Consider the following 16,020-nt stretch of genomic DNA (forward strand, 5'->3'; position numbering starts at 1 on the left):
GTCTTCTTATCCCTCAAGGCTCCACAATTCCTTGAGTATGGCCAGCACAGGTGCTTTCTTCTCCTGTCTTTGAAGTGATGTTGCTGTGTCTCAGAAAAATTATACCTCAGAAACTGTGCCAAAAATGACTTTTGATTTTTCAACTTTTATCCCCTTTTCCCAGATAATGAGCCATGATGTGGAGATGCCGGCGTTGGACTGGGATAGGCACAGTAAGGAATCTCACAACACCAGGTTAAAGTCCAACAGGTTTATTTGGTAGCACAAGCTTTCGGAGCACTGCCCCTTCATCAGATGAGTGGAGGATTTGGTTCACAAACAGGGCCTATAGAGACACAAACTCAATTGCAAGATAATAGTTGGAATGCGAGTCTTAACAGGTAATCAAGTCTTTACAGGTGCAGACAATGTGAGTGGAGAGAGGGTTAAGCACAGGTTAAAGAGATGTGAATTGTCTCCAGCCAGGACAGTTAGTGAGATTTTGCAAGCCCAGGCAAGTTGTGAGAGTTACAGATAATGTGACATGAACCCAAGATCCCGGTTGAGGCCGTCCTCATGTGTGCGGAACTTGGCTATCATATAATGATATCAGATAATGAAAAGTAGTCCAGAATTTCTTGGAAAAAGTCTAAACTCACCGCTTCCATTGGCTTCCATGGTACAACTTTTTCAACATAAGACTGCTTGAACCCAGACTTTATGGTACCTTGAAAGTCATAAATCCATTAACGCCAATTCCTCGTAAACAGCTGCCATCCTGTTCCCAGCCTTCACTGTAAAGTGTTCCATGAGCAGAAATTGAAAATGAACTGCTTAAAAGGTGGTTAAAATAAAATCCGTAGTTGTTACTTCAGATATTGAACCCTAAAAATTAATAGCGTTATCAAAATCTTACAGTCTGTTGATGAATTGAAGTTGGTAATTGTGACATCGCGGTCACTTGGTAGTCTCTGAGCAATCTTGGTTTGCTGCTGCAACACTGGATAGGTTTGTCCCGTGAAATGGCTACATCAGCTAACTGTTGGTCTGAAACCTTTGCTGGATTCGGTTTGATTTGCTATGTATACACAGTGCATTTCTGATTACAATGTCAATATCGGGACCAATTGTGATAGGTGCCTCTCAAATCATATTAGTGGCTGGTCCCTGTTCATTGGCGCGTTTGATCCTGGGCATCTTCTTCAGGATGGATTCCTTTTTTTTCCATTCTCGCACCAGTTTTTCACTCACTCGGAATTGCCTAGCTGTGGCACAATTGTTTGACAAGTTGTTACGACTTTTAGCTTGAAACCAGTTTCATACTTTATTCTTTTTGCTGAAGGATCTATTACTGTTTGCCAATGGGCACACAGTATGTGGTCTGCTGCATGGGTGTACCTTAAACTCCTGTGTGTCTTCTATGCAACACAACCGCTTCGTCTGTTTGATCCCATGTGCTGATGTACAGCAGTAAAACATGCATTTCTGGAGCGACAGATTGAGGCCAGGTACAGTATTTCATGGCTGAAAGGTGGGGAGGGGGATCAAATACCAAAAAGATGGGGTCGTCTTATACACTGAGTCCACTCATACGCTGTGATCTACATTATAAGAAGAGTAGTATTAGTTAGAATACTCCCAAACATGTTGCTGAAACTTTAGCTGTGCTGTAACAATTCTGAGTACTTTTTAAAAGTATGTTATTCTCGGGATAAGCACATTGCCAGCATTTATTGGCCATCTCTGATTGATGATGACATGTCTCTGGGGTTATTGGCAAGGTTGCAGGAGCTGGAGCTGCAGACTGGGATGCAGGAATATCTGGCAGTGCTTCCAGATGCTGCAACCCCAGCTCAGTCCATCCAGACCATGAGTGAGCCAGGAGTGTGGCACACACGGAAATGGCTTCTCACCGTGACAGATTGACAACTCTCATGAAGAACCAGATCCAACAAACAACATCCTGACTTCAAACTTTATCATCATTCCTTTACCATGACTGGACCAAATCCTGGAACTCCCTCCCTAACAGCACTGTGGATATACCTACACCACATGGACTGCAGCAGTTCAACAAGATGGCTCATCGCAACCTTCTCAAAGACGATTTGGGATGGGCAAAACAAATGCTGGCCTAGCCAGCGATGCTCACATCATGAACAATAGAAAACACAGAAGATAGCAGAGACGTGCCATCACGCCCTCCATAAGCTCTGTGAAGAGGTGGCTGAGTGACAGGGAGACACCTGGAGACATTGTCAGGTCTTTGAACTCCTCAGGTGAGCAGGCAAGGCCATGTTTGTCCTGAAAGGCTAGAGAGGGGCTGGCAGAAGCATCTGGGGACTCCTCTCAGGTTGCTCCTGTGTCTATAGTGAGCCCATCAGCCCCTCTGATGATGACACCAGTTTCTCAGGAGGCCACAGAAACAGAGGCAACTCGTGCATTTGTGTTGGAGGCTCCCAATATGCCAGGAGCTCGGACATCCAGAGGGTGGCCACAGCCAGTGGAATCCAGAAAGGTCAGCAGCCAGCCTCCACCTTGTTACTTCAGACAGTGAACCCTAAAAATTAATAGTATTATCAAAATCTTACAGTCTGTTGATGAATTGAAGCTGGTAATTGTGGCATTGAGGTCACTTGGTAGTCTCTGAGCAATCTTGGTTTGCAGCCACAATACTGGACAGATTTGTTCCATGAAATGGCTACATCAGCTCGCTATTGGTCTAGTTGTTGCCCTGGGCAGGAGGGCAGAATCATGCGGGGGGAGGCAGTACCGTGCGGGGGTGAGGCAGCACTGTGCAGGGGGACAGCACCATGAGGGGGGGAGGGCAGCACCGTGCAGAGGGGGGCAGCATCATGCGGGGAGGGAGGGGGGGCAGGACCGTGCGGGGAGGGGGGGGGCAGCACCGTGCGGGGAGGGAGGGGGGGGGGCAGCACCGTGCGGGGAGGGAGGGGGGGGGGGCAGGACCGTGCGGGGAGGGGGGGGGCAGCACCGTGCGGGGAGGGGGGGGGGGGGGCAGCACCGTGCGGGGAGGGAGGGGGGGGGGCAGCACCGTGCGGGGAGGGAGGGGGGGGGGGCAGCACCGTGCGGGGAGGGAGGGGGGGGGGAGCACCATGCGGGGAGGGAGGGGGGGGGGCAGGACCGTGCGGGGAGGGATGGGGGGGGGCAGGACCGTGCGGGGAGGGGGGGGGGCAGGACCGTGCGGGGAGGGGGGGCAGGACCGTGCGGGGAGGGAGGGGGCAGCACCGTGTGGGGAGGGAGGGGGGGGGCAGGACCGTGCGGGGAGGGAGGGGGCAGCACCGTGTGGGGAGGGAGGGGGGGGCAGGACCGTGCGGGGAGGGATGGGGGGGGGGGCAGGACCGTGCGGGGAGGGAGGGGGGGGGCAGGACCGTGCGGGGAGGGGGGGGGCAGGACCGTGCGGGGAGGGGGGGGGCAGGACCGTGCGGGGAGGGGGGGGGCAGGACCGTGCGGGGAGGGGGGCAGGACCGTGCGGGGAGGGGGGGGGGCAGGACCGTGCGGGGAGGGGGGGGGGCAGGACCGTGCGGGGAGGGGGGGGGGCAGGACCGTGCGGGGAGGGGGGGGGGCAGGACCGTGCGGGGAGGGGGGGGGCAGGACCGTGCGGGGAGGGGGGGGGGGCAGCACCGTGTGGGGAGGGAGGGGGGGGCAGGACCGTGCGGGGAGGGAGGGGGGGGCAGGACCGTGCAGGGAGTGATGGGGGGGGGCAGGACCATGCGGGGAGGGAGGGGGGGGGGGCAGGACCGTGCGGGGAGGGAGGGGGGGCAGGACCGTGCGGGGAGGGAGGGGGGGCAGGACCGTGCGGGGAGGGGGGGGGGCAGGACCGTGCGGGGAGGGTGGGGGCAGGACCGTGCGGGGAGGGGGGGGGGCAGGACCGTGCGGGGAGGGGGGGGGGCAGGACCGTGCGGGGAGGGGGGGGGTGCAGGACCGTGCGGGGAGGGGGGGGGGCAGGACCGTGCGGGGAGGGGGGGGGGCAGGACCGTGCGGGGAGGGGGGGGGTGCAGGACCGTGCGGGGAGGGGGGGGGGGCAGGACCGTGCGGGGAGGGGGGGTGGGCAGCACTGTGCAGGGGGGCAGCACCATGCGGGGGTGGGGGAGTTGGCAGCACCGTGCGGGGGTGGGGGAGTTGGCAGCACCGTGCGGGGGTGGGGGAGTTGGCAGCACCGTGCGGGGGTGGGGGAGTTGGCAGCACCGTGCGGGGGTGGGGGAGTTGGCAGCACCGTGCGGGGGTGGGGGGGTGGGGGAGTTGGCAGCACCGTGCGGGGGTGGGGGAGTTGGCAGCACCGTGCAGGGGGGCAGCACCATGCGGAGGTGGGGGAGTTGGCAGCACCGTGCGGGGGTGGGGGAGTTGGCAGCACCGTGCAGAGGGAGGCAGCACCGTGCGGGGGTGGGGGAGTTGGCAGCACCGTGCGGGGGTGGGGGGGTGGGGGAGTTGGCAGCACCGTGCGGGGGTGGTGGGGTGGGGGAGTTGGCAGCACCGTGCGGGGGTGGGGGGGTGGGGGAGTTGGCAGCACCGTGTTGGGGGTGGGGGAATTGGCAGTACCGTGCAGGAGCATCCACAAAGACGTGAAAATCCCTACCTTGCAGCATTTTGAATTCACGGGTTTATGTTTGATATTCGACGTCACCTTGCTGGGTGTGTGTTGCACCACTAAAAGAATCCTTCAGGCCATAACCAGATGACTGATTGCTGCAAAGGCTGTAATGGGAAGGATCACAGCAGATGAGGTTAATGCATGTCCAATGTGTCGCTTTCTGTGATGACAGGTCCAGTGATTGACTTTCCACTGGGATTTCACCTTGTTAGAGCTGACGGGTCTTTGAAGTTTCATTGTTCCCATGTGCCCCTCGGAAATGGGGAAAAAAACCCTGATATGAATCACTGTTAATTGTCTGTTTAACAGATTTAATTCCCTACCCATGTTACTCCAGTGCCCTCTCCTCCTGCCAGGCTGGGTGCCTTTGGTCGTATCCATTCACCAGGTAAGCACATCTTTCCCAATGCCTTTCGCCATTTTACCAGACCGCACGCCTACCAGCCTGGCTGATATTTTTACTGGCCACTGAGCTGGTAACAAGGGCATAAATTTAAAATCACCAAGCGGGAGAGAGGAGAATGATTCTGATTTATACAGAGGATTGCTAGATGGTATGTCCCATCAGTGGCAGAAGCAAAATCCGTGATAGTTTTTGAAAAGGAAGTGAATGAATATTTGAAAAAAGAAAAAAGTTGTAAACAGTGGGCAGTATTTAATGGAGGCGACGGGTATCTCATTCACTGGCTAGAACTGGTGAAAGCACCACGTTTCCGGAAGGATCCACTGAATTAAGTGCCATCCAGGCAATTAACTGGACAATGGATGGTCTTTCCCAGGATTAAGGACCCTGATGGTGTGAGTCACACCTGGCAAGAACTGCTGGCCAATCAGGGGCCTTTCTCAAAGCCAGGGTCCCTTGACCTGGCACCGGATGTCTCCAAATGGGGGAAACCATAAAGTTTCCTTTTGCTTTGGTTTAAAAAACTCAAACTGAATGGCAGAAAGAGATTCAATTAGGAATGAACAAAATACAAACTTTCAAAAGATTCATCACTGACTTGATTTTTTGTGGGCAGTCAATTGGTTTACATTTAGTCTCGTGAAAAAGACAATCCCATTGAGCCTCATACCATATTAGACTTGTTTGAGCCCTGGGTTATCCGACATACCACTCACAGGCCGCAATCCGGCCCGCCATTGCTCTCTATCCGACTCGTGGAGTGAGTGTTCAAAATGCAAGTGAAAAATTCTGCAAGGAGCTGTTCCTCCAGTCACAGGCTCTTTCTCTCCTGCAGCTGCTGCTAATAATCCCCTCAGCTGTCACTGGCTGATGAACAAATCTCACTCCACTGCTGCTCAGCTTATGAAGTCAATGCTGGCAGTGGGGTCATGTACCATGGGAGCCGGTGAAATATTCCATTCCACAAAAGCCATCCAGCCTTTCTTCCTGAAATAATAATAACTTTTATTGATATTGGTCCTTCAACAGAATAAAAATCATGAAAAGGTGCTTCCCGGCAATGTTGAAAATCAAAAACTGACACCAAGCCACATGAGGTATTAGATTTTACGATGCATCTTAAAAAGAAAGAGAAATAGAGAGGGAAAAAGCTTAAGGAGAGATTCCCAGAATTCCAGGTCCTGGCAACAAAAGGCGCAACTTCCAATGGCGGGGTGATTAGTGGTTAGCACAGTGGTTAGCACTGCTGTCTCACAGCGCCAAGGACCCAGGTTCAATTCCTGGCTTGGGTCACTGCCTGTGCAGAGTCTGCATGTTCTCCCCGTGTCTGCGTGGATTTCCCCCAGATTCCTTCAACAGTCCGAAAGACGTGCTGGTTAGGTGCATTGGCCATGCTAAATTCTCCCTCAGTGTACCCGAACAGTGGCGACTAGGGGATTTTCACAGTAACTTCATTGCAGTGTCAATGTAAGCCTACTTGTGACACTAATAAATAAACTTTAAACTTAAACTTGATCAAAATTAGGAATGCTCAAGAGTCAGAATTGGAGGTACACAGGTATCTTGTAGGGATATGGGGTAGGAGAAGGTTACAGAGATTGGGAATGGCAAGTCCATGAAAGAATTTGAAAAGAAGGATGACAACGTTAAAGTTGAGGCATTGCATAATTGAGAGCTAATGTATATCAACGAATACCTGGTTAATAGGTGGATGGGGCTTGGGTGCAAGTTTGGACATGGAGAGCGGAGTTTTTGATGGATTGTATTAGATATAGTCAACCCCGGAGGTAACAAAGGCATGGTGGGGGTTTAAACAGATAAGCTGAGACAGGGCAATGTTGGAGAGGTGGAAGTCTCAGTGATGGCACGGATACATAGTCAGCAGCTCCTCACAGGGTGAAGTAATATTAATGCTGTAAACAGTGTAGTTTAGTTCAGAGAGTTGCTAAGAAGAGGGACAATTGAGTCAGTGCCAAGGAAACATAGTTTGTGGCAGGCACCAAAGATTATGGCTTCCCTCTTCTCAATACTTAGCTGGAGGAAATTTCTGCTCATTAGTACCAGATATTGAACAAGCAGTCTGACAATTCAGTGACAGTGCAGGAGTTGAGAGGAATAAGGGTGAGATAGAGCTGGGTTTCATCAGCGTACATGCTGAAACTATACTTTCTGAAGGCACTATGTGGATGGGCAATAGGCAGAGGCAAACCCCAAATCATTTCACAAAAATGATTATTAAACAAAATTTTGACACCAAGCCATAAAAAGAAATATTAGGGCAATAGCTTGACCAAAGAGCTTGATTTTAAGCAGGAAAGTAAAGCAGAGAGTCAGAGAGAGGTTAAGGGAGGAAATTCCAAAGTTCAGAATCTATAACAGCTGAAGGCACAGCTGTTAATAGAGGAGCTAAGAAAGGGGATGCACATGTAGCCAGAATTGTAGGAGGCGCACAGAGATCTTGGAGGGTTGAAAGCCTGGCAGAGGTAACAAAGGCAGGGAGAGGCAAGGCCATGGGTAGAATTGAAAATAAGGCTGAGAATTTTAAAATCAAGGTTCATTTAAAGGCATTGCAGGTCGGCGAACATAGGGGTGATGGATGAATGGATGAATTCGACTTCGTCTGAGTTAGGATACAGGAAACTAAGTTTTGTATGAGTTCAAATTATTAGAGGGTGAAAAGGTGGGAGGCAATGGAAATGGTTGAATCTAAAGTTAACAAAAGTGTGGATGAGGCTTTCAGGTGAGATCCACTGAGAGAGGAGAAAGGGAGAAGATTGACCAAAAATAGGATTGGCGAATGAATAGACTCCTGGTGAGAATTCCCCTGCAGAATAGCTGCAGAATACACTGTAAAGGAGCTGGAGTAAAAACATTATGGGCATAACTCCATGGTGAACTTAAAAGATGAGGTGTCTGTTTATAAAAAATCTATCTGAAAAAAATGGGAATGAATGCTATGATGGAAGGTGTAAAATCTGCACACTTGAGGATGGATATTTTACGTGTGTGTGTATGTGTGTAAATGATTTAATTAAGCTGGAGAAAGGTTAATAGTGAAAGCTTGGCTGGGAGAGTTGAGAGATAAAATGCATACAGGCACAAAATACGTGTATTCATAATAAGAGGCCATGGTGAATGGGATTTATAAGTAAATAGATTGGTTTACAAATTTGCATTGGGACATGGCTTTTCAACTATTAAATTTCAAAGGAGAGTAAGAGACATTTCCAATGGTTTCAGAAGTAAGGAAGGGGAAACTATTAAATTTTATTTGACCTGAAAGGGAAGGCAATAGGAAAACATGAAACATTTTTATAGTTTGGAAGAGTTCAAAGAGTTGCTGAGGAGAATGGAATTGGAATTGGAGTTGAATTATTAGTGACAGACAGCATGGTTTTGTATGAGGGAGGTGATGTCTCATTAATTAGATTGAGTTTTTTGAGGAGGTGACAAAAATGGTACTAATATTGTTTGAGTTGTGGATAGTGATGAAGATATAGATAGGCTGGAAAATTGGTTGGAGAAATGGCAGATGGAATTTAACCTGGACAAATGCAAGGTTGATGCATTTTGGTAGATCCAATTCAGGTGGGAGCTATAAAACAAATGGCAGAGCCATCATTCGATAAGGTCCCTCATGCAAGGCTTCTCAAAAAAGTGAGAGGACATGGGATCCAAGGGACTGCTGCCCGGTGGATCCAGAACTGGTTTGCCCAAAGGAGGCAGAGAGTGTGTATAGATGGGTCTTTTTCTAATTGGAGGTCGGTCACCAGTGGTGTGCCCCAGGGATCTGTTCTGGGACCCTTGCTGTTTGTCATTTTCATAAATGACCTGGATGAGGAAGTGGAGGGATGGGTTGGTAAGTTTGCTGACGACACAAAGGTTGGTGGGGTTGTGGATATCTGGAGGGATGTCAGAAGTTACAGAGGGACATAGATAGGATGCAAGACTGAGCAGAGAAGTGGCAGATGGACTTCAACCCAGATAAATGCGTCGTGGTCCATTTTGGCAGGTCGAATGGGATGAAGGAGTACAATATAAAGGGAAAGACTCTTAGTACGGTAGAGGATCAGAGGGACCTTGGGGTCCGGGTCCATAGGACTCTAAAATCGGCCCCGCAGGTGGAGGAGGTGGTTAAGAAGGCGTATGGTGTGCTGGCCTTTATCAATCGAGGGATTGAGTTTAGGAGTCCGGGGATAATGATGCAGCTATATAAGACCCTCGTCAGACCCCACTTGGAGTACTGTGCTCAGTTCTGGTCGCCTCATTACAGGATGTGGAAAAGATTGAAAGGGTGCAGAGGAGATTTACAAGGATGTTGCCTGGATTGAGTGGCATGCCTTATGAGGATTGAGTGGCATGCCTTATGAGGATAGGCTGAGGGAGCTCGGTCTTTTTTCCTTGGAGAGATGTAGGATGAGAGGAGACCTAATAGAGGTATATAAGATGTTGAGAGGCATAGATCGGGTGGACTCTCAGAGGCTTTTTCCCAGGGTGGAAATGTCTGATATGAGAGGACACAGGTTTAAGGTGCTGGGGGGTAGTTACAGGGGAGATGTTAGGGGTAAGTTTTTCACACAGAGGGTGGTGGGCGAGTGGAATCGGCTGCCATCAGTGGTGGTGGAGGCAAACTCAATAGGGTCTTTTAAGAGACTCCTGGATGGGTACATGGGACTTAATAGGATGGAGGGTTATAGGTCGGCCTAAAAGGTAGGGATATGTCCGGCACAACTTGTGGGGCCGAATGGCCTGTTTTGTGCTGTAGTTTTCTATGTTTCTATGTTTCTATCATAGACACACAGAGAGATCTGTGAGTACAGGTCTACAGATCCTTAAAAGTGGCAGCACAGGTGGAAAAGGTGGTGAAGAAAGCATATGGCATACTTGTCTTCATCGGCTGGGGCATCGGGTATAAAAGTTGGCAAATTATGTTACAGTTATATAAAACGTTGGTTAGGCCACATTTGGAATACTGTGTCCAATTCTGGCTGCCACACTACCAGAAGGATGTGGAGGCTTAGGAGGGAGTACAGAAAAGGTTTACCAGGATGTTTCCTGGTATGGAGGGTATTAGCTATGAGAAGAGATCGAATAAACTGGGCGACTTGATAGAAGTTTATAAAATTATGAAGGGCATAGATAGGGTGAACAGTTGGAAGCTTTTTCCCAGGGCAGAAGTGACAATCACAAGGGGCCCAAGTTCAAGGTAAGGGGGGAAAGGTTCAGTAGAGATGTGGGGGGGAAGATCTTTACACAGGTGTTGGTGGGGGCCTGGAATGCACTGCCAAGTGAGGTGGTTGAGGCAGACACGTTAGCGACATTTAAGACTTATCTGGATAGGCACATGAACAGACAGAGTATAAAGGGATATAAGCGGTTGGTCTAGATAGGACAACATGATCGCCGCAGGCTTGGTGGGCTGAAGGGCCTGTTCCTGTGCTGTATTATTCTTTGTTCTTTGGAGATGAAAGGGAAAATGAATATTTAAGGAAAGATGTTGAGTTGGGTTGTAATGACTATGTGGGGGAGATATCCTGGGACCAACTTTGTGCTGAGGGAAGGAAACATCCAGAAACCAGAAAGGTCCTTGGCTGGAATTCTCCGGCCATTCACACCCTGCTGCCGCTGCCAGCAAGAACAGAGAAGTTTGTGCTCAGCCAAATCTCTGTTCACTACAGTGGGATCAGGGAATCCAAGCAGCGAGTGAGGTTGGAGAATCCAGCCCTTTGTTTCAGAAAGCAATCTTTTTTCCGTGTTTTCTTGGATTTCCACAACAGAGTAAGAAGTTGTGTGATATACCTTTAACAAATTGGCAGCAGTTTTGCCTTAGATAACTGGTTAAAAACCTATAAGGGAGCATTGCTAAGAACAAAGAACAATACAGCACAGGAACAGGCCCTTCGGCCCTCCAAGCCTGCGCCGCTCATGTGCCCACTAGACCATTCGTTTGTAACCCTCTATTCCCAGTCTGTTCATGTGGCTATCTAGATAAGTCTTAAACGATCCCAGCGTGTCCGCCTCAATCACTTTGCTTGGCAATGCATTCCAGGCCCCCACCACCCTCTGTGTAAAATACGTCCCCCTGACATCTGTGTTGAACCTTGCCCCCCTCACCTTGAACCCGTGACCCCTTGTGTTCGTCACCTCCGACCTGGGAAAAAGCTTCCCACTGTTCACTCTATCTATGCCCTTCATAATTTTATACACCTCTATTAGGTCGCCCCTCATCCTCCGTCTTTCCAGGGAGAACAACCCCAGTTTACCTAATCTCTCCTCATAGCTAAGACCCTCCATACCAGGCAACATCCTGGTAAACCTTCTCTGTACTCTCTCCAAAACCTCCACGTCCTTCTGGTAGTGTGGCGACCAGAACTGGACGCAGTATTCCAAATGTGGCCTAACCATCATTCTATACAGCTGCAACATCATATGCCAACTTTTATATTCTATGCCCCGTCCCAATAAAGGCAAGCATGCCATATGCCTTCTTCACCACCCTCTCCACCTGTGCTGCCACCTTTAAGGATCTGTGGACTTGTACATCCAGGTCCCTCTGTGTGTCTATACTCCTGATGGTTCTGCCATTTATTGTACCGCTCCCCCTTACATTAGATCTACCGAAATGCATCACTTTGCATTTATCTGGATTAAATTCCATCTGCCATTTCTCCGCCCAATGTTCCAGCCTATCTATACCCTGCTGTATTCTCTGACAATGTTCATCACTATCCGCAACTCCAGCAATCTTCGTGTTGTCCGCAAACTTACTGATCACATCTTCCTCCAAATCATTTATATATATCACAGACAGCCGAGGTCCCAGTACAGAGCCCTGCGGAACACCACTAGTCACAGACGTCCAACCGGAAAAAGACCCCTCCACTGCTACCCTCTGTCTTCTATGGCTAAGCACAGTAAGAAGTCTCACAACACCAGGTTAAAGTCCAACAGGTTTATTTGGTAGCAAATACCATAAGCTTTCGGAGCGCTGCCCCTTCGTCAGATGGAGTGAAAATCTGTTCTACAACAGTGCACAGAGACACAGAAATCAAGTTGCAGAATACTAATTAGAACGCAAATCTCTACAGCCAGCCAGGTCTTAAAGGTACAGATAATGTGAGTGGAGGGAACATTAAACACAGGTTAGCCTCCGAAAGCTTATTGTATTTGCTACCAAATAAACCTGTTGGACTTTAACCTGGTGTTGTGAGACTTCTTATTGTGCTTACCCCAGTCCAACGCTGGCATCTCCACTTCTATGGCTAAGCCAGTTCTCCACCCATCTAGCTAGCTCTTTTATACATGAGATTTAACCTTTTGCACCAGCCTGCCATGAGGAACCTTGTCAAACGCTTTACTAAAATCCATATAGACTACATCCACGGCCCTTCCTTCGTCAATCGTTTTTGTCACCTCCTCAAAAAACTCAACCAAATTTGTGAGGCATGACCTCCCTCGTACAAAACCATGCTGTCTAGCGCTAATGAGATTATTCAGTTCTAAATGCGCATATATCCTATCTCTAAGAATCTTCTCCAACAACTTCCCTACCACGGACGTCAAGCTCACCGACCTATAATTACCCGGGTTATCCTTGCTACCCTTCTTAAATAACGGGACCACATTTGCTATCCTCCAATCCTCTGGGACCTCACCTGTGTCCAGTGAAGAGACAAAGATTTCTGTTAGAGGCCCAGCAATTGCATCTCTTGCCTCCCTGAGGAGTCTAGGATAGATGCCATCCGGCCCTGGGGATTTGTCTGTCTTAATGTTTCCTAAAAAACCTAACACTTCCTCCCTTGTAATTGAGATTTTTTCTAACGGGTCAACACATCTCTCTGAGACACTACCAGTCAACATGTCTCTCTCCTTTGTGAATACTGATGCAAAGTATTCGTTGAGGATCTCACCTACTTCCTTTGGTTCTCAGCATAATTCCCCTCCTTTGTCCCTGAGAGGTCTGATTCTTTCCCAAACAACCCTCTTGTTCCTAACGTATGTATAAAATGCCTTATGATTCTCCTTAATTCTGTCTGCCAAGGACATTTCGTGACCCCTTTTTGCCCTTCTAAGTCCCTGTTTGAGTTCTTTTCTACTTTCTCTGTATTCCTCCAGTGCTCCATCTGTTTTTAGCTGCCTGGACCTCATGTATGCCTCTTTTTTCTTTTTGATTAGACCCACAATTTCACTGGTTATCCACAGCTCTCGAATCCTACCTTTCCTATCCTTCCTCTTTACAGGCATATGCCTGTCCTGCAGTCCTATCAACCGCTCCTTAAAAGACTCCCACATGCCAGATGTGGCTTTACCCTAGGCCAATGACAGTTTAATCATGCACCTCTTAAGCTAATTAAGAATTAGCCTCACCTCATTTAAGCCAATTAGAATGCAAGAACATCATTGATCACACTGTGGGTTATGGCTTGGAATGAATTAATAAGCAGAAGCTTTCACTGAACAAATTGCACAGCAAGTGTCTGTGGGAAGAGGGAAGCGGGAAGCAGAGGTTACTGAACTATAACCTAAAAGAGGCCAAGGCTGAACCAGAAAGCAAGAGTTGTAGTATGTTACTCAAGCCCAGCCCTGTATTTAATAGGTATAGATCTACAATTAAAGGTTTCCTGAGTTACTTCACCAAATTGTTTCCTGTTGACTAAATGATTAAAGTCTCAAATGAACATGATTAGAATTTAAGTTCAAATAATACTTAGAAATTACATAGCAGATACTAAATGCTGATCAAGCCAAATCCCAATCAACAGCCATCAAATCCTGCCTAATCCGGCTGTAGTTAGCCTTCCCCCAATTCAGCACCTTACCCATAGGACAACGTAGGATAGATGTTTACTTCTGACCAAGTGGGTTCTTTTGGGGATGTTTTGTATGATTGTTTTAACTCTAACTATAATCTTGTGTGCTTAAGTTTTCTTTTCTTCTTGTTAACAAACCTTTTTTGAAATCACACATGTTACAAGAACTCTATGCTTCTGGGATCAGTAGATTTTTCCTCATTTTCAGAATACAAAAAATGGTTATGATCAGTAAGACAAGCTTCCCTCTGGGATTTGGCTTGATCAGCATTTAATATCTGCTATGTAACTTCTAAGTATTATTTGAACTTAAATTCTAATCATGTTCATTTGAGACTTTAATCACTTAGTCAACATGAAACAATTTGGTGAAGTAACTCAGGAAACCTTTAATTGTAGATCTATACCTATTAAATACAGGGCTGGGCTTGACTAACATACTACAACTCTTGCCTTCTGGTTCAGCCTTGGCCTCTTTTAGGTTATGGTTCAGCCTTGGGTACAGGTTGATACTTGACCTCTGTTCTCTCGCAGTAACCTCTGCTTCCCTCTGCACAGCAGACACTTGCTGTGCAATTTGTTCAGTGAAAGCTTCTGCTTATTAATTCATTCCAAGCCATAACCCACAGTGTGATCAATGATGTTCTTGCATTCTAATTGGCTTAAATGAGGTGAGGCTAATTCTTAATTAGCTTAAGGGGTGCATGATTAAACTGTCGTTGGCCTAGGTTGGCATGTTCACTTTCTAATTGGTTTCTCGAGGGTGATGGTCATCTACTGATATCATTTCTCATTGTCCCTTGACCGGCCCTCTAAAGTGTCAATTACTTGTGGGACCGTGCCTCTCATTAAAGTTTGTTTCTGTTACTTCTTGGTAAGGTCAGGAGAGATGTGTGTGGTATTTATTTCTGTTTCTTCACTGCCGCTGGATCAAAATCCTGGAATTCCCTTCTGAAAAGCACTGTGGATGTACCTACAACACATGGATGGCAGTGGTTCATAAAGGCGGATCATCACATCTTCTCAAGGGCAATAAATGCTGGCCTAACCAGTGATGCCCACATCCCATGAGCAAATAAATTTTTTTTAAAATTATGGGACACATTCCAAAACCGCACATCAATTGTTGTCTGATTAAGCCTGTGTTTGCAAGTTATTATTGTTATTGAACACCACTCTTCTTTATTAGAGCTTTCAGACCACTATAAGTCATTAACTCACATTTATATCCAAAGGACAGAGTGGCTTCTGGCAGCCAGGAGCACAATTTAGAAAAAAATCTACTTCCAGTAATTCAAAGTTAACAACAAATTGCTTCCTGTTTTCTCAGTTTTGATATCAGTGGCAGCAGTCACAGTGGGGTCATTGGATCTAGAATTGCTGCCAATATGTCACCCACATGAACCAACTGTGTTCTGAGAACAGGAATTTCCACTCCTTTTCCAAGAGGCACCAGTGTACTTTGGAACTCTGCTTATTAATGCTGGAAGAAGTCTCTTTCCATGAGACAATTCCCAAGGTCAAGATTTTAAAAAGACTACAGGACTCGTATGTATACAAGAGTTAGGAGAAAAAAAATGTAGTAATTAAATCAATCTGACTTTCAAGACCCTAAGAAATACCACTCTAATCAGACACTACTCCACAAAAAGATGGAACTGATGTTTTTCGGGAAATAACTTTGTCTCTAGTTTTAAGTAGCATCTAAACATTAACATTAAATGACTTCAGTGTGCCAATACTAAACCACTTGCTTCTCTCCACGCCACACCAAAGTCACTTCAATCGCCAGCTAATCCACCAAATATTGAATAAATCTAAATCAACACCATGGGCATGAAATTCAATCCCCCTAACTTTGGGTGCAGAGACTGCAGTTTGTCTACTCACAGGTGGCACAGTGGCACACTGCTGCCTCATAGCGCCAGGGACCTGGGTTCAATTCCAGGCTTGGGTCACTGTCTGTGTGGAGTTTGCACATTCTCCACGTGTCTGCGTGGATTTCCTCCCACAATCTAAGGATGTGCGGGATAGGTTGATTGGCTGTGCTAAATTGACCCTAGTGTCGGGGTATTAGCAGGGTAAATATTGGGGTTATGGGAATAGGACCTGGGTGGTTGGTGCAGATTCGATGGGCCAATGGCCTCCTTTTACATCGCAGGGATTCTACGATTCTTTCCTTGTTAGTGACATGGTCACAAGTGGCTCACACTCAGCCC

The 16,020-nt window shown here is 47.9% G+C and overlaps 1 long non-coding RNA gene across 1 annotated transcript; it reads right to left on the minus strand.

Moving 5' to 3' along the window:
• Positions 1-237: 237 nt before the first annotated feature.
• LOC144497910 (uncharacterized) lies at positions 238-5,772 on the minus strand. The gene is made up of 3 exons (XR_013498575.1): positions 5,662-5,772; positions 4,574-4,692; positions 238-1,580 (listed from the first exon to the last, which is right to left on the minus strand). It is a non-coding gene; the product is annotated as an uncharacterized LOC144497910 (long non-coding RNA).
• Between the last annotated feature and the right edge of the window lie 10,248 nt (positions 5,773-16,020).

Source organism: Mustelus asterias, chromosome 8, assembly GCF_964213995.1.
Source record: "Mustelus asterias chromosome 8, sMusAst1.hap1.1, whole genome shotgun sequence".
In the NCBI taxonomy this organism is placed as follows: Eukaryota; Metazoa; Chordata; class Chondrichthyes; order Carcharhiniformes; family Triakidae; genus Mustelus; species Mustelus asterias.